Genomic DNA, 20,700 nt, shown 5'->3' with positions numbered 1-20,700 from the left:
GAGATCTCCAGCCAGAAGTTGGGCATCAGGACGAGTCAGACAGGTCCAGAGGGCAGAGGGTGGAATGACATGTAGCTCGACAGAGAGACAGGAAGAGGGAAATAGAGAGGTAGAGAAAGAGAAGAGGAGAGATGGCAGTTAGTTGTATTCACAGTCAGATAAAGTTTGAGGTGAGTTAATATTTGGAATAGTGCAGCAGGGACTAATTATGACAGCCTAACTAAAAGGGTGGGCCGGAAGGAAACACAGACATGAGGGCTCCCTAGGATGTAGAGCAACCGAACACTTCACCATCAACAAACCTAAGTGATCAGTGAGAGTTGGGAAGACAGCATCTAAACATACCAGTTCACCATAATGCTCAACGTCCATGAGTCCTTCCCAAATCTATTTACAAAATGCTTGACTAAATAAATAGGTTTTCAGCCTAGACTTAAACACTGAGACTGTGTCTGAGTCCCGAACGTTATTTGGAAGGCTATTCCATAACTTTGGGGCTTTGCAAGAAAATCCCCAGCTGTAGTTTTTATGATACAAGGTACTGACAGGCAGCCAGCATCCTTTGATCGAAGTAGGCGTGGTGGATCATAAGACACTAGCAGTTCACTTAGATACTGCAGGGCAAGACCATTTAATGCTTTAAATGTCAAAAGTAGTATTTTAAAATCAATGCGAAATTTCACAGGGAGCCAATGAAGTGTAGATAAGATAGGCGTGATGTGCTCATATCTTCTGGTTCTAGTGAGGACTCTCGCTGCTGCATTCTGAACGAACTGAAGCATGTTTATGCACCTGGTTGAACAGCCAGACAGTAAGGCATTAAAGTAGTCCAACCTAGAGGTGATGAAAGCATGGACTAATTTTTCTGCATCATTTAGTGACAAAATATTCCTTATTTTGGCAATATTTCTGAGGTGAAAGAAAGCTGTCCTGGTGATATTATCTACATGAGCTTCAAATGAAAAACTGGAATCTAGAATCACACCAAGGTCTTTAACTGTTGCACTAGATGTAACAGAAAGGCCATCTAGAGTTACGCGATCTAAAATCTTGCTTCTAGCTGCAGATGATCCTATAACTAGTACTTCTGTCTTATCAGGATTTAGCAGAAGGAAGTTAATTAGCATCCAGTCTCGTATATCCTTTACACATTGCTCAACTTTATTAAGCTGTTTGATCTCATTTTCTAGTCTGTGAAGGAGAATACTGTGGTCAATAGAGTCAAAAGCTGCACTGAGGTCGAGTAGCACCTCAGTGCATAGTGACACTACCCTGATCAGAGGCCAATAGGAGGTCATTTACTACTTTAACAAGTGCCGTCTCTGTGCTGTGATGAGGCCTAAATCCTGACTGATAGAGTTTGTGTATGTTATTTCTATAAAGATACGAGGATAGCTGCCCAGCTACTATCTTTTCGAGAATCTTAGACATAAAGGGGAGGTTTGATATCGGCCTGTAATTGGACAGCTGACAAGGGTCGAGATCAGGTTTCTTGATAACTGCTAATTTAAAACACTTTGGGACATACCCACAGCTGAGTGAGGAATTTATGATTGTCAGTCTGTTTTAGAAAGTGTGTCGGTATAGGGTCTAATGTACAGGTTGAAGATTTTGCAGAAGAGATGAGTGAAATTAGTTCATTCTCTTCAAGAGGAGTAAATTAATCTAGGTACTGATCTGCTGTGATTAGCTCGTCACTTGCGTCAACTAAATTGTCTGGTTTTAAAGCTTGAATTTTCTGCCTTATATTTACAATTTTGTTATTGAAAAAGTTCATGAAGTCCTCACTACTGCACAACGTTGTTGCGGAGATATCTTCAGTAGTTTTCTTTCTAGTTAATTTGGCTACTGTATTAAATAAAAATCTAGGGTTATTTTTGTTGTTTTCTATAAGAGTGGAGAGATACGTTGATCTAGCTGCACTAAGAGCTTTTTTATAGTTCAGGATGCTCTCCTTCCATGCTATCTGAAATACTAACAATTTAGTTTGGCCAACTTTCGAGCAGTCTTTTTTAAGGTGCGCGTGTCATCGTTATACCAGGGAGCGAGTTTCTTATCTCTAATGACTTTTCTTTTAACTGGAGCTACATTATCTAAGGTATAACGGAATGACGACTCGAGATATTCAGTCGCCTGGTCTAGTTCTGTAGGGTCAGACGGTGATCCAATCAAAGTTGATAACTCTGGGAGATTACTAATAAATCTCTGTGCGGTAGTTGATGTAAATGTACGTTTAATGCGATAGCGTGTATACATTATTAATATGACACACTGTAGTTGAAACAAGATAGTGGTCTGAGATAACTTCAGACAGTGGAAGCGTAAATACATTTCTTATACTTAAACCGAAGGATATTATTAAATGTAAAGTGTGACCCGCTTTATGAGTGGGTCCTACTACACACTGATCTACTCCTAGCGAGTCCAATATGGACATAAATGCTGTTCTCAGAGGGTCTTCTGGATTCTCAAAGTGAATATTAAAATCTTCAGCAATTAACGCTTTGTTTACAGAAACAACTAGGTTAGAGAGGAAATCTGCAAATTCACCAAGAAATTCAGAGTAGGGCCCTGGGGGTCTGTAAATGATAATTAGTGGGATCGGCTGAGCAGACTTTATATTTGTATCTATACTTGTTATGTTACTATAAAGACATTCAAAAGCTTTAAATTAGTGTACATGTTTTTGTACAATAGTCAGATTATCATTGTAAATAACTGCGACACCTCCTCCTCTACCAGTCTGACGAGGCAGGTGAATGTAGCTGAATCCAGGAGGTGTTGCTTCGTTTAAAGCTACATACTCATCCTGTTTAATCCAAGTTTTTATGTTAAACAGAGTATATCAAACTCCTGATCTGTGATAGTTTCATTAACAGTAAGAGCTTTAGATGTAAGAGATCTAATATTTAACAATCCTAACTTCAGATCAGAGGTGCTGGCTGCACAATCAGTGTGCTCAGAATTTGAGGTCTCTATGTTAATTAAATTATTAAAACAGACTTTCTGGGTTTTCCTAACTTTTTGTTTAGCTCGAGGAACATATATGTTAAAGATATACTAACATTATGTATTTGCCATGCTCTCAAATTAACATTAATCCTTAAATAATTGCAGTGTTGAAATATATAAATATGTTTTAAAGTTCAGTGTAAAGTCCCATTATTTCTAATTGGGTTTAGTTATGATTTAATTTTAAACATTTAAAGTTTTTCCACCAGAATTGACTTATGAGCATAAAGAAGTGCACTTGATAAATTAATTCGACTAGACAGTATACAGAAAACTATTACACTGTGTGTTTGAGCACATGTATTACTGCAATGATGTACTGAAAGTTCATTTATTACATCAAATTTCAATATGACATATGATGAATGTGCTGTTTGACATGACCTCTTATCTACCCTGTTAACAAATGTTGTTTTCAGGAATTTCCACACTCTGGTGTACATGCAGCCATCACACAAAGGTGTAATAATGAGTAGATTTTCTGTTTATTTCATTAGTGATACAGGAAACATGTGCAGATTAATAATCAAAAACAACATAAGACTAGTTGTTTTTTAGTGAAAAAGATACAGATATATCTTCTACTTAATCTAATGGCACAAAATCAGTAGTGACACCCCTCACAGCACAGGTCCAAACTCTGCAGATGCCACTTCTTTCTCACTAACCCACTAAAGTACAGTCTCACAGGGACACCTAGTGGTGAGGAGTGTAACACCAGTAGCAGCCCTTAGTGTCAGTTAACAGTTCACCTGTCATTGTGAACAACAGAACTCATCAGTGAAATTTATCCTTAGTGATAGTGTTAACTATCTTACACACAATATAACATCTTTTAATGTTGCTTAATTATTTTCATCACAAGAATGTGTAAATCACAAAATCCAACTTTATGTAGCACTGTTTTGAAAAGTAGCAGCAGGTGCTATCTAGGTCCAAGTTCAGCATCCATATACTGTTTGGTCTGTCTGGCCATCAGGTCATGCTAGGTCAATCAGGTGTTGTCAATATATAACTCAAAATAACTATTCAGAAACAGTATCTGCCATCTGTGAGGGTCCTGCGCAGTATCTTAGCTGTTCCTAGGACTGCACTCTTCTGGACAGAGATCTCACATGTTCTTCCTGGGATCTGCTGGAGCCACTCTCCATTTGGGAGTTACAGCCCCCAGTGTTCCTATCACCACGGGTACCACTTTTGCCTTCACCTTCCACATCTTTTCCAGCTCTTCTTTCAGCCCTTGGTACTTCTCGATCTTCTCGTCCTCCTTCGTCCCGATGTTGCTATAATTTGGAATTGCTACATATCACTACAGCCTTGTTCTCCTGTTTGTCCACCACTACATTGGACTCACCTGTGTCCCTCTCTCTCTACAAAACCCTCCTCAGTCCTTTTTCCCCTGTCAGTTCGTCTTCATTCCCCAACCTGTTTCCAGCCTTTGTTCCCTGCTTGTTACTAAACCTGCCTGCTCGTCCTCCTCAGCCCTGTCTGCTTCCCCCCTGGACTCTCTGGACTTTGTTCCCCCCTCTGAACTTTGGACATTGTTACCTGTTTTTCCGTGAGTGTTTTCCTGCCTTTGAGCAGTGGTTTTGTTTTGTACTTTGGTTCCTGATTTGTTACTTTGTTTTCCGCCATTTTGGTAGTTTTATGTTGTCACTTTGTATTCTTGGTTCCTGACTCCATTTTGTATTGTCTGCTGACACCCCCCTCAGTCCCCTGTTTTGTAGTCTTACCTAATAAATCCTGTTTCAGTTCAAACCTGCCTCGTCCCCTTCCCTCAATTTTTGACACTCAGTCATTCTCAACCACCTTTGGAGGTGTGTCCCATTTTGACTTTGGGACTTCCAGCCTGTAGTCGGCAAAAATGTTCCTGTACACTAAGCCGGCCCCTTCGGTATGGCGTTCCATGTATGCCCTGCCTGCTAGCATCTTGCATCTCTCTGTAATGTGCTGGATTGTTTCAGGGGCATCTTTGCACAGCCTGCACCTGGGGTCCGGCCTGGTATGGTAGATCCCAGCCTGTATCGATCTTGTATTCAGAGCCTGCTCCTGTGCTGCTAGGCTGCGGCAAGAAAAAGGCAACGTTCTATATTTGCTGACCTGCTGTATTGTCCTATGAAATACAGAAATGCAGAATTATAGCAGAATTGTGATATTTTTGTTTAAAATCTTTGCTTGAGCTGTTGTTGCATCTCCAGTACAAAGAGTCCACAGATACCACTAGGTGCCAGCATATCACAACAAATGTCACTTTACTGAGCTAATTGTGTATGTTGGTTTTTATTTGCACCAATATCAGAAATCTAATGCTTTTAAAGTACAGTCCCCCGAAAAGAAGAGAAACTTTTTCTTGCAACATTACATGAACAAGTTTGCTACAGCATATCTATACATTGTTATTAATTATAAATTGCTAATTATAATATAAATGAATTTTCGTATATTCTGTTAAGTGTTAAATTCTTTCAGATGGTCAATTAGTAGATTATTCTCCTCTTTCTTCTTCAGCTGCAGCAAATGCACAGGTAAAAATATTCTATGTTTGGCTGCTACAGTTAGGAGGTATGTAGGCATAGGCATGGCTGTTTATCATCAAACATTACATACAAGGATTCAAAGCTACCACATCAATTCCATTCTTCCTTCTATTGTTTTATTTATTTGATAGTGAATAAAACAACAAAGAGAATGATTTGTGAATGAACAAAACAGAGGTCTCATTTCTCTGTGATGTGGTTTTGTCTTTTGTATCAGCACCTGCTTAAACATTTTGCTGTGAATGCAGACTCTGGTAGAATGAGAAACAAAGGTGCAGGTAGTCTTAACAATGGAGTATCTACTCAGCAAAGCTAATGTTGTATTTATTAACAGAAAAGGACAGTGTATACTGTCCATACACTTACAGAAAGTCGGTATTACTAGGTGCTTCACATGGTACTAATGCAACATACAGTAAGAAAGGCATACAAATACACAATACAGTAGTAAGAAAGAAGGAAGAAAAAGAAGAAAAAGCAACAATCAGACATAAAGACTGTTGTAGAACTTGATGCTAGATCCAGAAAGATCAATTGCAATTTCTGCAAAGAGCCCATCTACTGCATTTCCCAACAGTTGTATCATGGATCCTTTGTATTTCCTTAAAGAAGGCTATTGCAATTTTGTATAACTGATTTCATGCAAACAAAATATTCTTTACATTTTACAAATAAAACATGGTCAGAGGAATATGATCAAATATAAGATGGATAGAAGGAAGGAGAAGCAAAAGAAAACAAGTTTATTAGTATGTGATGTTAATTTAAATGCTAATGTATCTGTAAAATACACTAACATCTTAATATTCGATACCCTTGTTTGTTACTTTTTTATCAGCTTTAGATATAAAAGTTCTAATTTGTTCTAAGTTGCTTAGTTGCTTGTAAGACATTGTCTGTACTAGTTATTGTGGTGATAAATTCTTCTTTTTAGACGTGTTACGTCACTGATCTCGTCTAACAGCAACAGAATTTGTACTCCAATGTTTGTTTTTTATTATTTATGCCCTATTGAACTCGTGAGGTCATAAACTACCTTCACCTTCTTGTACTATAACTGAGACTGTACTATTTTTCCCTTGATGTCAGTGAGGGTCTAAGGTTGGCAGGTTGTCCACCCCATTTAAATGGTTCTTACAAACCTTTCAGGACTGTAAGTCAAATTAAGCTAATTAAGTTGAACAAATAAACTTCACCTGACCTGGCTTGGTATTCCTTGAGAGACTGATAATCACTTCCAAACAATTACTCACATTCATAACCATCCAATAGGTCGATACAGTGCACTCCGTCAAATCAAGGGTCGTCAATGCACCATAGACGTGTCTCACAGAGCTGACCTGAGTAGTATATGGAACAGTCACATCTGAAGTCATTCCAGGTGATCTGACACCTCCCACCATTGAAACAAGGCTCATCTTGTGCAAAGGCAAACACAGATGGATGGTTTAGATGGTTACTAATCTCTGACCTGATGTGACAGGGGCTTAGGAAGACAGACTACCTTTTTTTTTTCACATTTGACATTATGCCAAAGTTATACAGTCTGCTTTATTCCATAATGTAGTCATAGTGGCTATGACAATATAAAAATGTTAGGTGGTATTGACAGCAACATACTGTCAATACCAATGATGTTTTACTTGAAATGTGGCCTGATCACACAACAGATAATATTTTTGTCTTTTACCTTGCATGTGTTATCACTTTGGCATCCTGGCTGCACAATCTCTTCTGTGCTTGCCTTGTAAACTTCAAATCCTACTAGAAGAGCCTCAGTGGTCAGATGCTTGTGGTCCAGCCGAATGTCCTGCAGGCAGCCTTTCCACCCCAGGCAATCATGCTCTTACCTGCAGGGAGCCCTCCAACATATGCCACATCCCCTGCCTCTACACTCACATTACCTAAGGCACGAAGATTCCCTGCTTTAGGGAAGACCACATGGCCATATTGTACCTTTATAGTCACTAAATTATTGTTTCCATCACTGACAAACTTAGCCTCTGTCAGCAGTGTGGTGTGAGGGCTGTAAATAGCAATTGTGCCTTCCTTCAGGTAGACTGTAAAGTAGGGTTTTCCTTCTCAACAGAGCTGCAGGAGCAGACCATTGGGTTTGAGGGAATGCATAAAAAATGAAACAGTGAAGTTTTCTCCATGGGTTTCTGTAATGTTAAAGGTGAAGTGGCTGGTGGTGTTCTCATGACCAAAGGTCCAGGATGGGTACTCTGTGGGTTGTAGAAGAAATATAACTTTGTTATTGGACTTCATTTATTAGGTGAACAGGTTCAAATGTATTATAAAGTTTCTCTGTGTCTGACAGATGAATGGTGACAGGTGAATTTGTTTGGTGACACATTAGCCACAAAAAGGTTAGGTCTGTCTTCCTTAAAACAGTTAAGCCAATGTCTGCCATTCTGATTGGTTCGAGTAGACATTAAAACATTGCACTATACTGTATGCTTGTCAGACACATTTGCACCACACACACTCTGGTGTCAGTCTGGTGTCAGTCTGTGGGGCCACGAACCTCGATTGATGTAACATTTTTTTTACCAAGCAAGGTGATTTTTCATAATAATTCAGGCTTTGATTCATCCAGCTTTGTCTGCAGTACATTAAACACTTGGTTTAAGTTGTAAAGTAATAATCGCTGTCACACTTACACAGTTACTTGGAAACCAATTTCCACCCAGTCCATCACAGGTCCAATGATCTGTGAGTTGAAGTTTTGCGGTAAAGTTTATTCCTGCAAAATTATAAGGTTTACTATTTATTATTCTCACCTTTCTCACAGTTTTCTCCATAGTAGGGTCGGGGACACTGACAACTAGCTTGTATCTACATGTCCACACACTGCCCATGTTGCATGCATGGGTCCTGACACCAGTCTTTTGGTGCACCCCAGTTCAAGGCCCTGGAACTGGGGGCCTGGAACTGGTGAGATCCTGAGGCAGAAGCAGCTTGTTGTCAACAAGGAGGTCTTCCATACAGCCAATGAACCCCCTTCTGCTGGACATGTGGCCTAAATATTGCTGCGCTGCCCCTCCTACATACAGCTGTTGAAAAGAGCTCAGATGGAGGAAAAGCAGATGGTTGTGCCCTTCATTCTTCACTTGGCACCCTTCCTCACAGCCGAGTCCTGTTACAGTTAGAACCAACCTCTTATCCATAGTCACAGTCACCTGGTGCCATCCACCATCATTGACTGCGACAGGGAAAATGGCCTACACTACCTTCCCTGACTTTACTCTGCCCTGTAGGGAGCCATTGACAGGTTCCAGGGAGACACAGTGCTCCATGTTGCCCCTGTAGAACAAAACCATGTCGGGTAGAGTGCTCCCAAATTGTAGTTGCATGTGGAGCCTGTGGTAGTACGCATCAGTCTCTTGTCTCGTCCTATTTTTAGAAACAGGCAGATGCATATGGACATAGCCCTCTGAGTTAAAAGAGAATGTAGTGGAGGTGTTGCAGCGCTCTCCAGTCCAACCAGGGGGGCACAGGCAAGTGTAGCCATGTTCTCCATCTTTAGTCAGCATGGGGACACAACCTGCTTTATGCTGACACTTGTGCTGCTGGCAGCCGACCAGGCGGACATCACAGTTTGGTCCACCCCAGGGTTCCTGTCCAGGTTCTGGCACAGGGCAGTGACACCTATAGGAGTTGCCAGCATCTTCACATGTGGCACCATTCCGACAGGGATTGCTGTCACATTCATCGATGTCCACCTCACAGTGTACACCTGCATGTAGAGACAGTCACATTTAGTGTTACAACACTGATTCAACTTTTCACTTCTCTGCATAAACACATCCTTCACAGCACAGTAGAAGTTACACTTAAGCTAATAGTCTTATTTATCTGCCCTTGGAAGGTCAAACCACAGTAAATTACTGAATTAGATGAATTAGATAGAGCTAAGCATCCATGCATGCATATTAACAGGTTGATTTGGTTAAGACATGATATTTGCACATGAGGAAATGACTGGTGGAAATAGGCTTCAACCAAAACAAGGTAGTTAGTAAGTTAGGTCTGTCTTCCTTAAAACAATTAAGCCAGTGTCTGTGTATGATTAGTTTACAAAGTGCAACCACTCAGGCAGTCAGGCAGGAGTAATTATAAAACAGCCCTGCCCACCTTATCTTTTCCTCCCTCTCCTTTCTCCCTCCTCCATCCTTCCCTGAATCCCTCCCTGTCTGCAGTCCAGCTCAAGCAGAGCAGTAAGCTTCTAGCCTCCAGCTGGCTCCTGTCAGTGTTTGACAGGAGGAATGCAGTGCTGCACTCCCCTCCCTTCTCTGTATTCTGGCCTGTGGATGCCCACTAGTGGCAAGAGATATGCACAATGCTGCAGGTTCAAGACTTTAGACCCATACACAAAGACTATATTTACTTATGCTCTATATGTTACTATATGAAAGAAGCTAAAGACAAAAAAAATTGAGCTCTTGGTTAATTCTTAACATTATGAGCTGAAAAGTATAAAATTCTGATGACCATGTTTTACCTTGACTTATAAAGTCATATAGTTGAAGTTAGTCAATCATTATTAGTTTGAAAGCTGGAAAATCGCATATTGCTTCCAACATTCTCACAATTTAAAATGACTAGTGTCAAAGACTGTCTAAATTCTGACATCAGAGTAAAATTTGGAAGAATTCAAATGAAGTTTATTGTCCGAACTATATGTTCTTGTTAAAGTAAAGCTCACTACTCACGTCTTTCAAATATTATAAATATAATGAAACCGGACTAAATCTGCTGCTACAATAAGCTTTAAAAGCTCCTATGTTGTTGACAATGTTTTTAGCAAACCTGAGGAAGTTACACTGTGAAAGACAGCATTCATATATAGGCGTGTACATCAAATGACTACACAGATAACCATAAATCTAACCTACATATTATTTAAGACAACAACTGGCGCTTAACACTATACTGTTAACCTGTGGCCTAAGTGCAATGAAGAGGGCACCAGCTGGATTAATCTCTACTGGATTAACAACTGTGTGTCGACCACCTCACACACATGAGAAGTTCCCCTGTTGTACTGGTGCAATCCAAAATTCACTAGATCATATTTTTGTGTCTTGTGGAGTTTTCCACTGTCTGCACCTGCCATTGAGTTATACTGATATGTTGTGCAGGAGTATGTGGAAAAAAGGTCATTTTATGCTCATGGAGTTCTGTATTGTTTTCTCACCAGATTTTAATTAGGCTTCTAAGCAGCTTTATTATAATTCCCCCTCCCCATTTAATGCCCGGAAGGGACATCTGACATATGGCATCATTTAGTGGCTTTGGTGTTTTCTGCTATTCTTCTCTATACCATATACTCTGCCTTCCCTTCCTTGTGGCCTCCACTTGTGTTGCCATAACACTGTTGTTGAGGGTTTGGGCTGATTTCCTCCCTTCTATGTCTAGATTTTACATTTCAAAGTCACCTTTTCATGCAGTTCCTCTTGTATTAAGTGATGCAGTGACAAATCTTCTCTAATGAGGAATTAATATCTTGGCTGGATGTGATCAGCAGGAGAAAGATTAACCCTTCATTGTTTGACCAAGAGTATTCTAAGACCTGGTATGAAGATTATATGTCTATGCTGGACATTCAGTTCAGTTTGGGTTAGTAATAGTTTACTTTATTATTTATTTTATTCTATAAAATGTAAAAACAATTGAGGAAATATGTACATCAATGTACATTAGCTTTGGAAGCTCAAGTTAATGTATTCACCTCAGAGAAAATAGAGAAAAACAGCATTAGAAAAAAAAAAACTTTACTTGTTTTATTTATTTTATTTAATTAAATTATAAATTTTTTCTTATTAGTTTTTAGTCAGTCGAGTACAACTGAGTGTGCCTCCTTTCTCATCAATACCACTCTCTAGTCTTATTAGAAATATTAGTAAAGTTACTATACAATTCTAATACCACATGTTGTTTAAAACTCATACCTGGAAGCTAGATCAATCAACACTAACTGTGGTCACATTGCCATACCAGCTCACTGTTCAATCATCATCAATACAGATGTATTAACATGTGTAGTCTTTGGTATACTGTAGATGCTAGATTTTGTTAGCAGATAAGAGGCTGCATGCAGATAAGAGAGTTCTACTACCTATGAAGCCATCTGGGCAGACACACTGATATGAGTTGACCAGATCCTGGCAGCTTCCTCCATGTTGACACGGAGCAGACTGACACTCATCCACATTGATTGAGCAGACATCACCTGCAAGAGGAACACAGTCATCAGATTTATGTGCTCATCACCTTAGAAAGGAAAGAGGCAATATAACATAAAACTAAAGGGAGGTTTTACTGAACAAGCTTACCCGTGAACCCTGGCAGACAGCGGCAGATGAAACCAGCTGCTTCTTCATAGGTGAAATATCTGAGCGCTGGAAGCACTCACCACTATTCTCACAGGGATGCTGTTCGCACTCATTGATATCCACCTGGCAGTTTTCTCCCTCGTAACCTGGACACGAATACATGTTGATGTTTGCACCTGTAGCTGAAATGGCTGTTTGTCCTAAATATGCTGTACAGTGTACAGTGCAGTGCAGAGTCCTTATACTGCGCCATACTCTCTTCAGTAACCTTTATGCTATTATTTTGAACCTACAACTAGATTAAGATGCCATTAGTCCATACATTTTTCCTTCTAGACTGGAAAAGTTAAGAGTACTGGCTCCCTCAGGTGTGCGGGAAAGCTTCATCTTTCAGACAATAGTGTTTACAGTATGTATGCAGGGTCTTCTAGCTCTTATAATTTAAACATCTAACATGCATTTGATTTTCTGATTTGAGTTTAGTGGTCAATCAAAGCCTTTCATCCACTGTGACTTAATCTATTGTGAAAATTATCTAGATATCAACCGTAAACAGTTCACATTTTAGCAGCTTTTTAGAAAATTTTGACAGTGGGTCTGTTTATGTGGAACTACTGTAACACTAAGTGATGTACTATAGGTGAGGTCTGGTGTTGAACTAAAGTGTACCTGGCCAGCAAAGGCATCTGTACTGGTTGATTCCCTCCAAGCAGGTGGCTCCATGCTGGCAGGGGTCAGAAGCACATTCGGGGATATCCTCTTCACAGTGGTCACCCACAAATCCTGTCCCCTCACAATTACATTTATAGCTGGGAAAAAGCAAACACACAAAAACCCTTATAACGTGACTACCAACAAGCCATCAAATAAAAAAAAATGTTAAATTCGGTATGACATTTCATCATTTGAAACTTTTGCTGAACTGTGGCCACTATTCTGAAAAGTAGTTATAAAAGAACAATGCGGTAATTACAGAACAATGACATGTTGAATTTCCTATAGTTTCCAAGGTATCGTGATTCCAACTTATAGAACTCCATTTTTGCCCATTGCAGCAGTGTAACTCACTTATGTTATTTTAATAAACTAAGGTTCAGGTGAAAACCAGACTTTTGAACAGTTTCTTCCCCCAAGCCATCAGGCTCCTCAACACACACAACAAACTGAACCGAGCACACACACACACTCTCTAGATTTGTCATGTTTCCATCTTTCATTTCCGCTACTGGTTGCTGCTGTTTTGTGTTTTGTGTTCTGTTTTTGCACTGTCTTCTGACGTCTGTCTGCACTTTTGCTTTGTGTTCTTGCACTGTTTGCACTAGGTTGCACAGGATGCACTTTATGTGTTTTGCTAGGACAACTTAGCAGTCCTCTGCTCCATGTTTGTCTTTTTGCCGTTTTATGTAGCACCATGGTTCTGGAGAAACGTTGTCTCATTTCACTATGTACTGCTTCAGCTATATGTGGTTGGAATGACAATAAAGCTTCCTGACTTGACTTGACTTGACTTGAAAAAAAGTCACAATAGCACAAGTAGAGTAATAATTTACCTAATATCAACAACCGTAAGACAAAAGACACCCAGTGGTAACAGATACTAAATCACTTTTTCATTTTTGAGCAAAATTTGGTGCAGTTTACATTTGAAAAAGTAGAACTGGTTAAAAAGATTATTAAAATAAAAATAATGACAAGAAAAATATGCAGAAACATATTTTAAAACGTTTATGCTGTATATGATTTGATTTGATAGAATGGAAATATGATGATAAATAATAATGGTTAAAAGAAATCTCAACACAACTGACACAACAAATAATATGACATTAATTCAGTAAAGTCACATAATAACAAAATCTATCATCAGCTGTCCTGCTGAGTGCCTTTGTATTCTTCACTCTCTGCTGTTCCAATCAGTTTTACTACTGTACCAGGTATTCCCAGCACCTCCAGACATCTAATGACTCATCACAGTGACTGACAGTAAGTGGATTAATTTTTATCCCTGGTCAACTTTAATGTCTCAGGTTGACACAACACAGTGCTAGATGACACGTCGGCCTTCCTGAGCTCAACATGAGACGGAAGTAAACAGTCATAGACAGACATAGCAATTAGGAACAATATAATATAGTTTATGACAGTCAGTCAGTGTGTGTGTAACCATAATTATAAATGAAACCAGAAACCACCAGAGCTCAGATTTTTTTCTTTTCAGATATATTATGCAAATAAAATAATAAATAAAATTATAAAAATATAAAATAAACAGATAAACAACAGGTACAGATTATTGGCTTGCTAAAACCAAGGCAAATAGAAATGGCAATATGTATGAAATGATAACATATAAAATGATTGAATACATAAAGAATGTCATGTATGTGAACCTTTTGGAATTTAATGGTTTTCTGGATTAATTTGTCATAAAATGTGATCTGATCTAAGTCAACTAATCTTAGTCAAGAGTATTAACAAATACAATATGCCTAAAGTAAAAACAAAAAAATCCTGATCTTTTATGTCTTTATTGAGAATAACTATAAAAATCTCACAGTGTAAGTTGAAAAAGAAAAAAAACACTCTAACCTTTTGAGTTTGCTCCGCTCAAGAAAAATATGCTTATGTGAGCCATACCTCGCCAAAAGGAATTTGTATAAACACTTACATCGGGCTTACAAGGAGTCTCTACAATACAGAATTATTGATTTCCAAAAAGCTGTAAAGGGTTACAAAGTGATGTCAAAGACTTTAGTAATTCACCAGTGTACAGTTAGGCAAACAATTTACAAATGGAGACACTTTAGAACTGTGGCTACTCTAGCAAGAAGTGGGTGGCCAGTCAAAATGACCTGCATGCCTGAAGTTTGCCAAAGTGCACAATGATACTCCACAGCAGTATTGGCAAATGTTTTTTTTTTTTGGAAAGAAAACTGATAACAACAGATACAGCCGTGATGCATTTGGTGATCCAGCCATTATTTTAAGAGGTTAGTGCTGTGTTTGTGATGCTTTTTCAGCCCAAACTAAAATACTGGAACATTAGATGCTTGGCTAAATTTGCATTACTTGTTTACTTGTTAGCTAAGAATCTGATAAACAGACATGAAATATTCTCCACTCTTACCTTTAAAGCCTAAAACACAGTCACACCTGTAGTGATCCACTTCATCAAGACAGGTGCCATTATTTTGACACGGTTGGGAGGCACACTCATTGATGTCCAGGTCACAGTGGTAGCCTTGAAATCCAGGTACACAGAAACACTGGTAGCCATTAACACCATCTTTACAGATGGCTCCATTCTGACAGGGCCCAGAATGACATTCATCAATATCCTCCTCACAGTTCCTTCCCTCGTAACCATCTGCACACTGGCACCAGTGCCCAGTGTCAGGGATGTCCATGCAGGTGCCACCATTGTGGCATCTTTCCTTTGAACAAGTGGTCACATTATCTTGGCAGTCTTCCCCTCCTAATCCAATGGCACAGTGGCAAGAATAGCCATTGACACAAAGGGACTTGTTATTGTTGCATGGGTTACTTTGACATTCATCTACATCCTGGGTACAGTTGAGGCCTGTGAAGCCATCTGGGCAGTGGCAGGTGAACTCATCAGTCCCAAGTTTGCTGGTACAGTTGGTGCAAGATGCCGTGATGCAGGCATCATACAGCTCTTCACAGTTTTTACCCATATACCACACTGGTCCTTTGGGACAAAGGCACACATAGTCACCCATGTGGTCCATACATGTGGCACCATTGTGACAGGGAGATGAGACACTGGTCTGCTGCCACTGTGCATAGAAGGCCTGAACTGGGAGAGAAAAGCAATAGCATATGTTTATTTCATAAAAATGAGAGATGATGCAACAGTCTGGGCCTCAAAAGTTAAATACTGTAATATAGCTTTGACATAAGCTACAAGGTGACTTTTTCTATTTATTCTTTTTAAAGATATCTGAGTTAGAAATTTCTCTGTATGAACCCTTACATCAGACTTGCAATATACAGGATCTTGTTTCCTAACACCTGGCCAACAGCTGGCTCAGCTATAAGCAATTACAGTACAGTTGGATGCTTTGGACAAACCTATCCAACAAAATGGTGGACTATCTTCTCCTCTGCAAGTAGGTCATCAACAACAACACTTCAACAACGATGACTTCATAACTTTCCTGCAACACCTACGTTCCCCATTGCCATCTGTATCCCCTTTAACACCCCTAGTTCCTCTCATATGCATCAGCTATCACTTCCTTTATCTGCTCTCACACGAAGTCTGCCTCCTCACATCAGGCTCTCACTTCTCTTCCCACCCGCTCTATACCTGATAAATCCTGAGAAGTACTGTGTTGTTTGTGCATCCTGTGCTTTAATTTGAATAATGTTAACTGCTGGTAAGTGCCAGCATAGAGTTCCTCCTTGAAACTGACACTGAAGTATGCCACTGCAATCTTTTGACTTATTTAGATGAATATAATTCCGTAATACAAAATAAATTATACTTATATACTATAGCAAGAGTCTGCCAGTTATCTCATCTCGATGCCAATGGCTTTTTTTTAGGTTAAATGCCTGAATATGAATTTTAAGTCATGTGACCCTCATGTATTTAATTTATAGCCTAGAAAAACAGGCATTCTATGATACAAAATTTTTCTATAACTTCAGGGTGTGCCTACAAATATATATAATTCACTCTGATGCCACTCAGCTGTATTAATTCAAATTACTACAAAATTAATTGTGAAAATCAACTAATTTAGAGGTGCAGTATTTGGTCATAAACCTGATGCTGTTGAAAAGTCATGAACAGGGCAACAGATTTTAAAATAATATAGCCTACATCCAAGTGACCAGCAGGCAGTTAGACTGACGCTGTCACCGCCAAAAATAAAACAAGGTGGAGCAACATGAGTTGTGATTATATATGCTTTATAAAGTCTATGTGATCAGAAAGCAGAAGTCATTTAAAGGCAAATACTGGTAATCCATTTATATATACTGTATATACAGGTGAAGAGTCAAATAGGATTATACACAGATTCATATTAAATCATTAGTTGTAAACCAAAAGCTTCAAAGTGTATTAACTGACCCAGGTTTGATGCTAAAGGAGGTATTTTCTGCATGTTGCATCATCTTTTGACATCTCATTGTCTTACCTCCAACTATTGTATTTTACTGCAACACTAAGATCTTACTAAGATCTTTTTTGTAATTTATCTCTAATCTAATCTAATCTAATTGTTCTCCTCTGTTTGGCTCTCTTGTAAAAAAGAACCCCAATCCTACTCAGGACTGACCTGTAAGGCTGAACTCAGTGAGAATTATGCACGTTACCCTCCACTAATGAAGCCTGTAGAAGTGGGCTGACAGAGACAGTAAGGGTCTCTTCACTCTTCACCCCTTCAACCAAACCCAATCAACCCCTGACACATTCCTGAGTTCTGATAACAGCTGCTCCTACACACACACTCCCACTCCCCCCATCCCCCATTTTGGGGCACGTCATAGATCACAGTTATAGCCAGACAGGGTTGATCCATGGCACTGACTGGTACCAGCATCTCAGCCTAACAATAACACTTAGTTAACTCTGCCCTGACTGTTAGCAAGCAAAAGGATGCCGGGAGGATCTCTAAAATGCCAAATGCATTTAAGTATTGATAGATGGACTAGGATATTGGTTACATCAATTAACAGTAATAAAAATATTACATAATCCCAGACTTATATGTTAAATATCTGGAAACCTGTAAAACACTTTAACCTTTAGCATGTTTCCAATAACCTTCTATAAGTCAAAATATATACATTGATGGTTATCTTAGGACAGGTGCAATGTGAAAAAAGTATGTTGCACTTGTACAGCAGATAGTATCACTCTACTATGGCTCAGTTTTTAAAAGAGATTGGATTTTGTTTCACTCTTTGCAGGTACAAAAGGCAAGGGTGGGGGCAAGAGAAAGTGTTGTTGAAAGTGTACCCCAAGTCATGGCAACAACAACACAAAGTCAGCAGAGAGTCATGCTGCAGAGTAGAGCAAGCAGCAGTGCTGTGAATCACAGAGATGGGGAAGCCCCTGGCTATTGCGCACACTAAGTTCAGAGGAATTTTATTGAATCACCACAAGAGCCTGGCAGCGCTGCCTGAAATCAGCTTTGTATTACAAAGGCTCCACAGTTGGCTGCTTTACTATATATTTACAAAAATACATGTATGTTCCCTGAATCAGTCACAGTTTCACACTGAGTCTGAGATGTACATCTTGACTACTATCACATTTTAGACAATATATGGGCATAAAAATGAGCAAATGGTATTTTGTTTAAATACTACTCTTATGAGAACATTTTTTAGGGTTAGGGTTTGAATTGGGTCTTGTTTAGGGAGTGAGTGTCCTCACAAGTAAAGTAAGAATGTGTGTGTAATGTGTGTGTGTGTGTGTGTGTGTGTGTGTGTGTGTGTGTGTGTGTGTGTGTGTGTGTGATATTTTACTTTATTTTTAGAGATGAATGACAGGCCGATCATTACAGTTACGATAATTCCGAACCTGTGTTTTTGGAAACACTGTGTCATTTCTAAAAAGCTATATAAGGAGTCCTTCATCTGATATTGTCTCCTAAAACGGTGTAATACTTGATACTTACTTAGTGTAGACCATCTAAACCCATGTTTTTATGATTTTTGAATAATGAGTTTCCAATTCCTACACTAAGAGCCTTAACATAAATGTACTTGTCTCCTCTGTATGATCTTGAGATGACAACCTTTAATAGATATGTAGGAGAAGCAGGATCCACTAGTGTTTTTCCTCTTTCCTAAAACTACTGTTCAGACTTGATTTCATTAAAGCCAAAGCTCCTGCATATGTCGAACCCTGTTTGGGAAATGCTGCAGATGTTTATGTGTGCACTTTAAAGGGGCAATCTTGAGTTCTGCCTGCTGTCTTTTTGTTTAAATCCTTAAGAGCTCAGAGTGCCAGGTCTCTTGCCATGCTCCTTAATACACATCACTCCCTCCCATTCAAAGCTGAGACAAAAAAGCTGCGGAACCGTGCAGCCAGACGCTAAGCTCGTGGTGATGTTTCACAATGCAACCCGCAGCCAATCTCCGCTGCTTGTCCACCACCATTTAAATGAGCTTCAGATGCTTCACAAAAATAAAGGTTGCGGGAAAAATGGGTCAACTGGGTTTCATAAGGGGGGGTTGACCATCCTCAATTTAAACATATCCCAGGACTGGCAGATTTATCACAAGTGAAGGAAACCAGCTGCTTAGAGCTTACTAAGTTAGTTGATTAGGTCAGTTAAGGTAGGCAGATTTGACTTTTCTCTGATGAACTATTAGATTTATCTACACATATATCACATCACTGGATTCAGGCTGTGGAAACATGCATGTAAACAGAACAAAAAGTAATACTTAAATTCTTAGGTTTCTGTAATTTCTCACAATCTTCAAAACGTTCCTTTGAAAATGTAAGGGAAATGTATATATTGTATTGTTAATTTATGAATGTGTACGTCATTTTAGTATTGATTGAGCATTATTCTCTATATGTGTAACTAGACACATTTCTGACATGCTGTGAACTACTGGGTTACTCTAACAGTTAACTGGAGTATATTCTGGTGTTTTTCATTTGCCTTATATTAAATATCAAATTTAATAATTCTACAGGAAATTGTTAGTGATTAAGTCTATTTGACTTCATAAGTTAAATTTGTGAAACCAAACCATCATGTGCTGTCACTATCATTATGGAATGGATGTGCAGTGGCTCTAAACACAAACATATCCAGGATTATTCAACTTTGCTCACAAGCAGTTGTGGATGAAATAGTAAATTGTTGTGCTTCCCCGGTGAATCAGTATAAAATTTCAGAATGTTTATGTGAATGTTTGATTTTAACATCGTATCTGTTGACGACTTACCCAGTTTGAACATCAATACGGTGATCAGCACTGTCCTCTGATATTTGGAACAAACTCTTCCAAAGTCCATAGTGAAGCAGTCTGTCACTTCTCCATCCAACACACTGCAGCACTCCATCCAGCCTGCTCCAAGTTAGCTACTGAGATTGAGCACAAGCACCTCCATGCCGGACTACGAGAACTCTGGATATGAGTGTGTGTCATTGTGTGATTTGGAGTGTGAGTGAGTCTCTGTGGGGACCAAGCCGGGCTGGAGTAAAGCAAAGTAATCACTCCAGCAGTGAGGGGGGTGAGGGGAGGAAAACACGGGGTGGAGTTCTGGATGAGATTCATTCACCCACTGGTTCATTGACTGTGGTTTTGTTTCACTCTAAACTGGTCCAAAACCAAACTCACTGTTGACTGTGATTATTCCTGTATTTACATTTTCAAGAATTCTTAGTGTACAAACATTTTTTACATCTAAACATGTACTACTCTAAAATGTGCTGAATACATGTATAATACTTGATAAATAGATAGAAATCTTCAAATTTAAAATCAAATTAGCCTAGGTGTGAATTACATTTTGTATTTGAGTGCATATCGTATTTGTTTGTCTGTCTTTCAGTAATTTGTCTGATGTCTTAGATACATTTACATTAAATGATGAGAAATGTAAATTTAATTTTACAATACATTCACTCTGTCCTATATACAATTTTCACTAGTCATATTTCTGATTAATATTATACTGCTTTTTAAAAGCTACTCAATTTCATTTAATAATGATAAATTGGTTGAGTTATTGCCCATTCAACCTTAACCTTTTGTTCAAATTGCCCACATTATGCTAAATCCACTTTTTGTGGATTTTGGTACAATGACTC

At 39.0% G+C, this 20,700-nt stretch overlaps 1 pseudogene; it reads right to left on the bottom strand.

The window, feature by feature from the left end:
• Positions 1–6,794: 6,794 nt before the first annotated feature.
• LOC113150426 lies at positions 6,795–19,901 on the bottom strand (annotated as a pseudogene).
• Positions 19,902–20,700: the final 799 nt, after the last annotated feature.

This window comes from Anabas testudineus, chromosome 9, assembly GCF_900324465.2.
Source record: "Anabas testudineus chromosome 9, fAnaTes1.2, whole genome shotgun sequence".
Taxonomy (NCBI): domain Eukaryota; kingdom Metazoa; phylum Chordata; class Actinopteri; order Anabantiformes; family Anabantidae; genus Anabas; species Anabas testudineus.
This window is presented reverse-complemented; position numbering and strand designations above follow the sequence as displayed.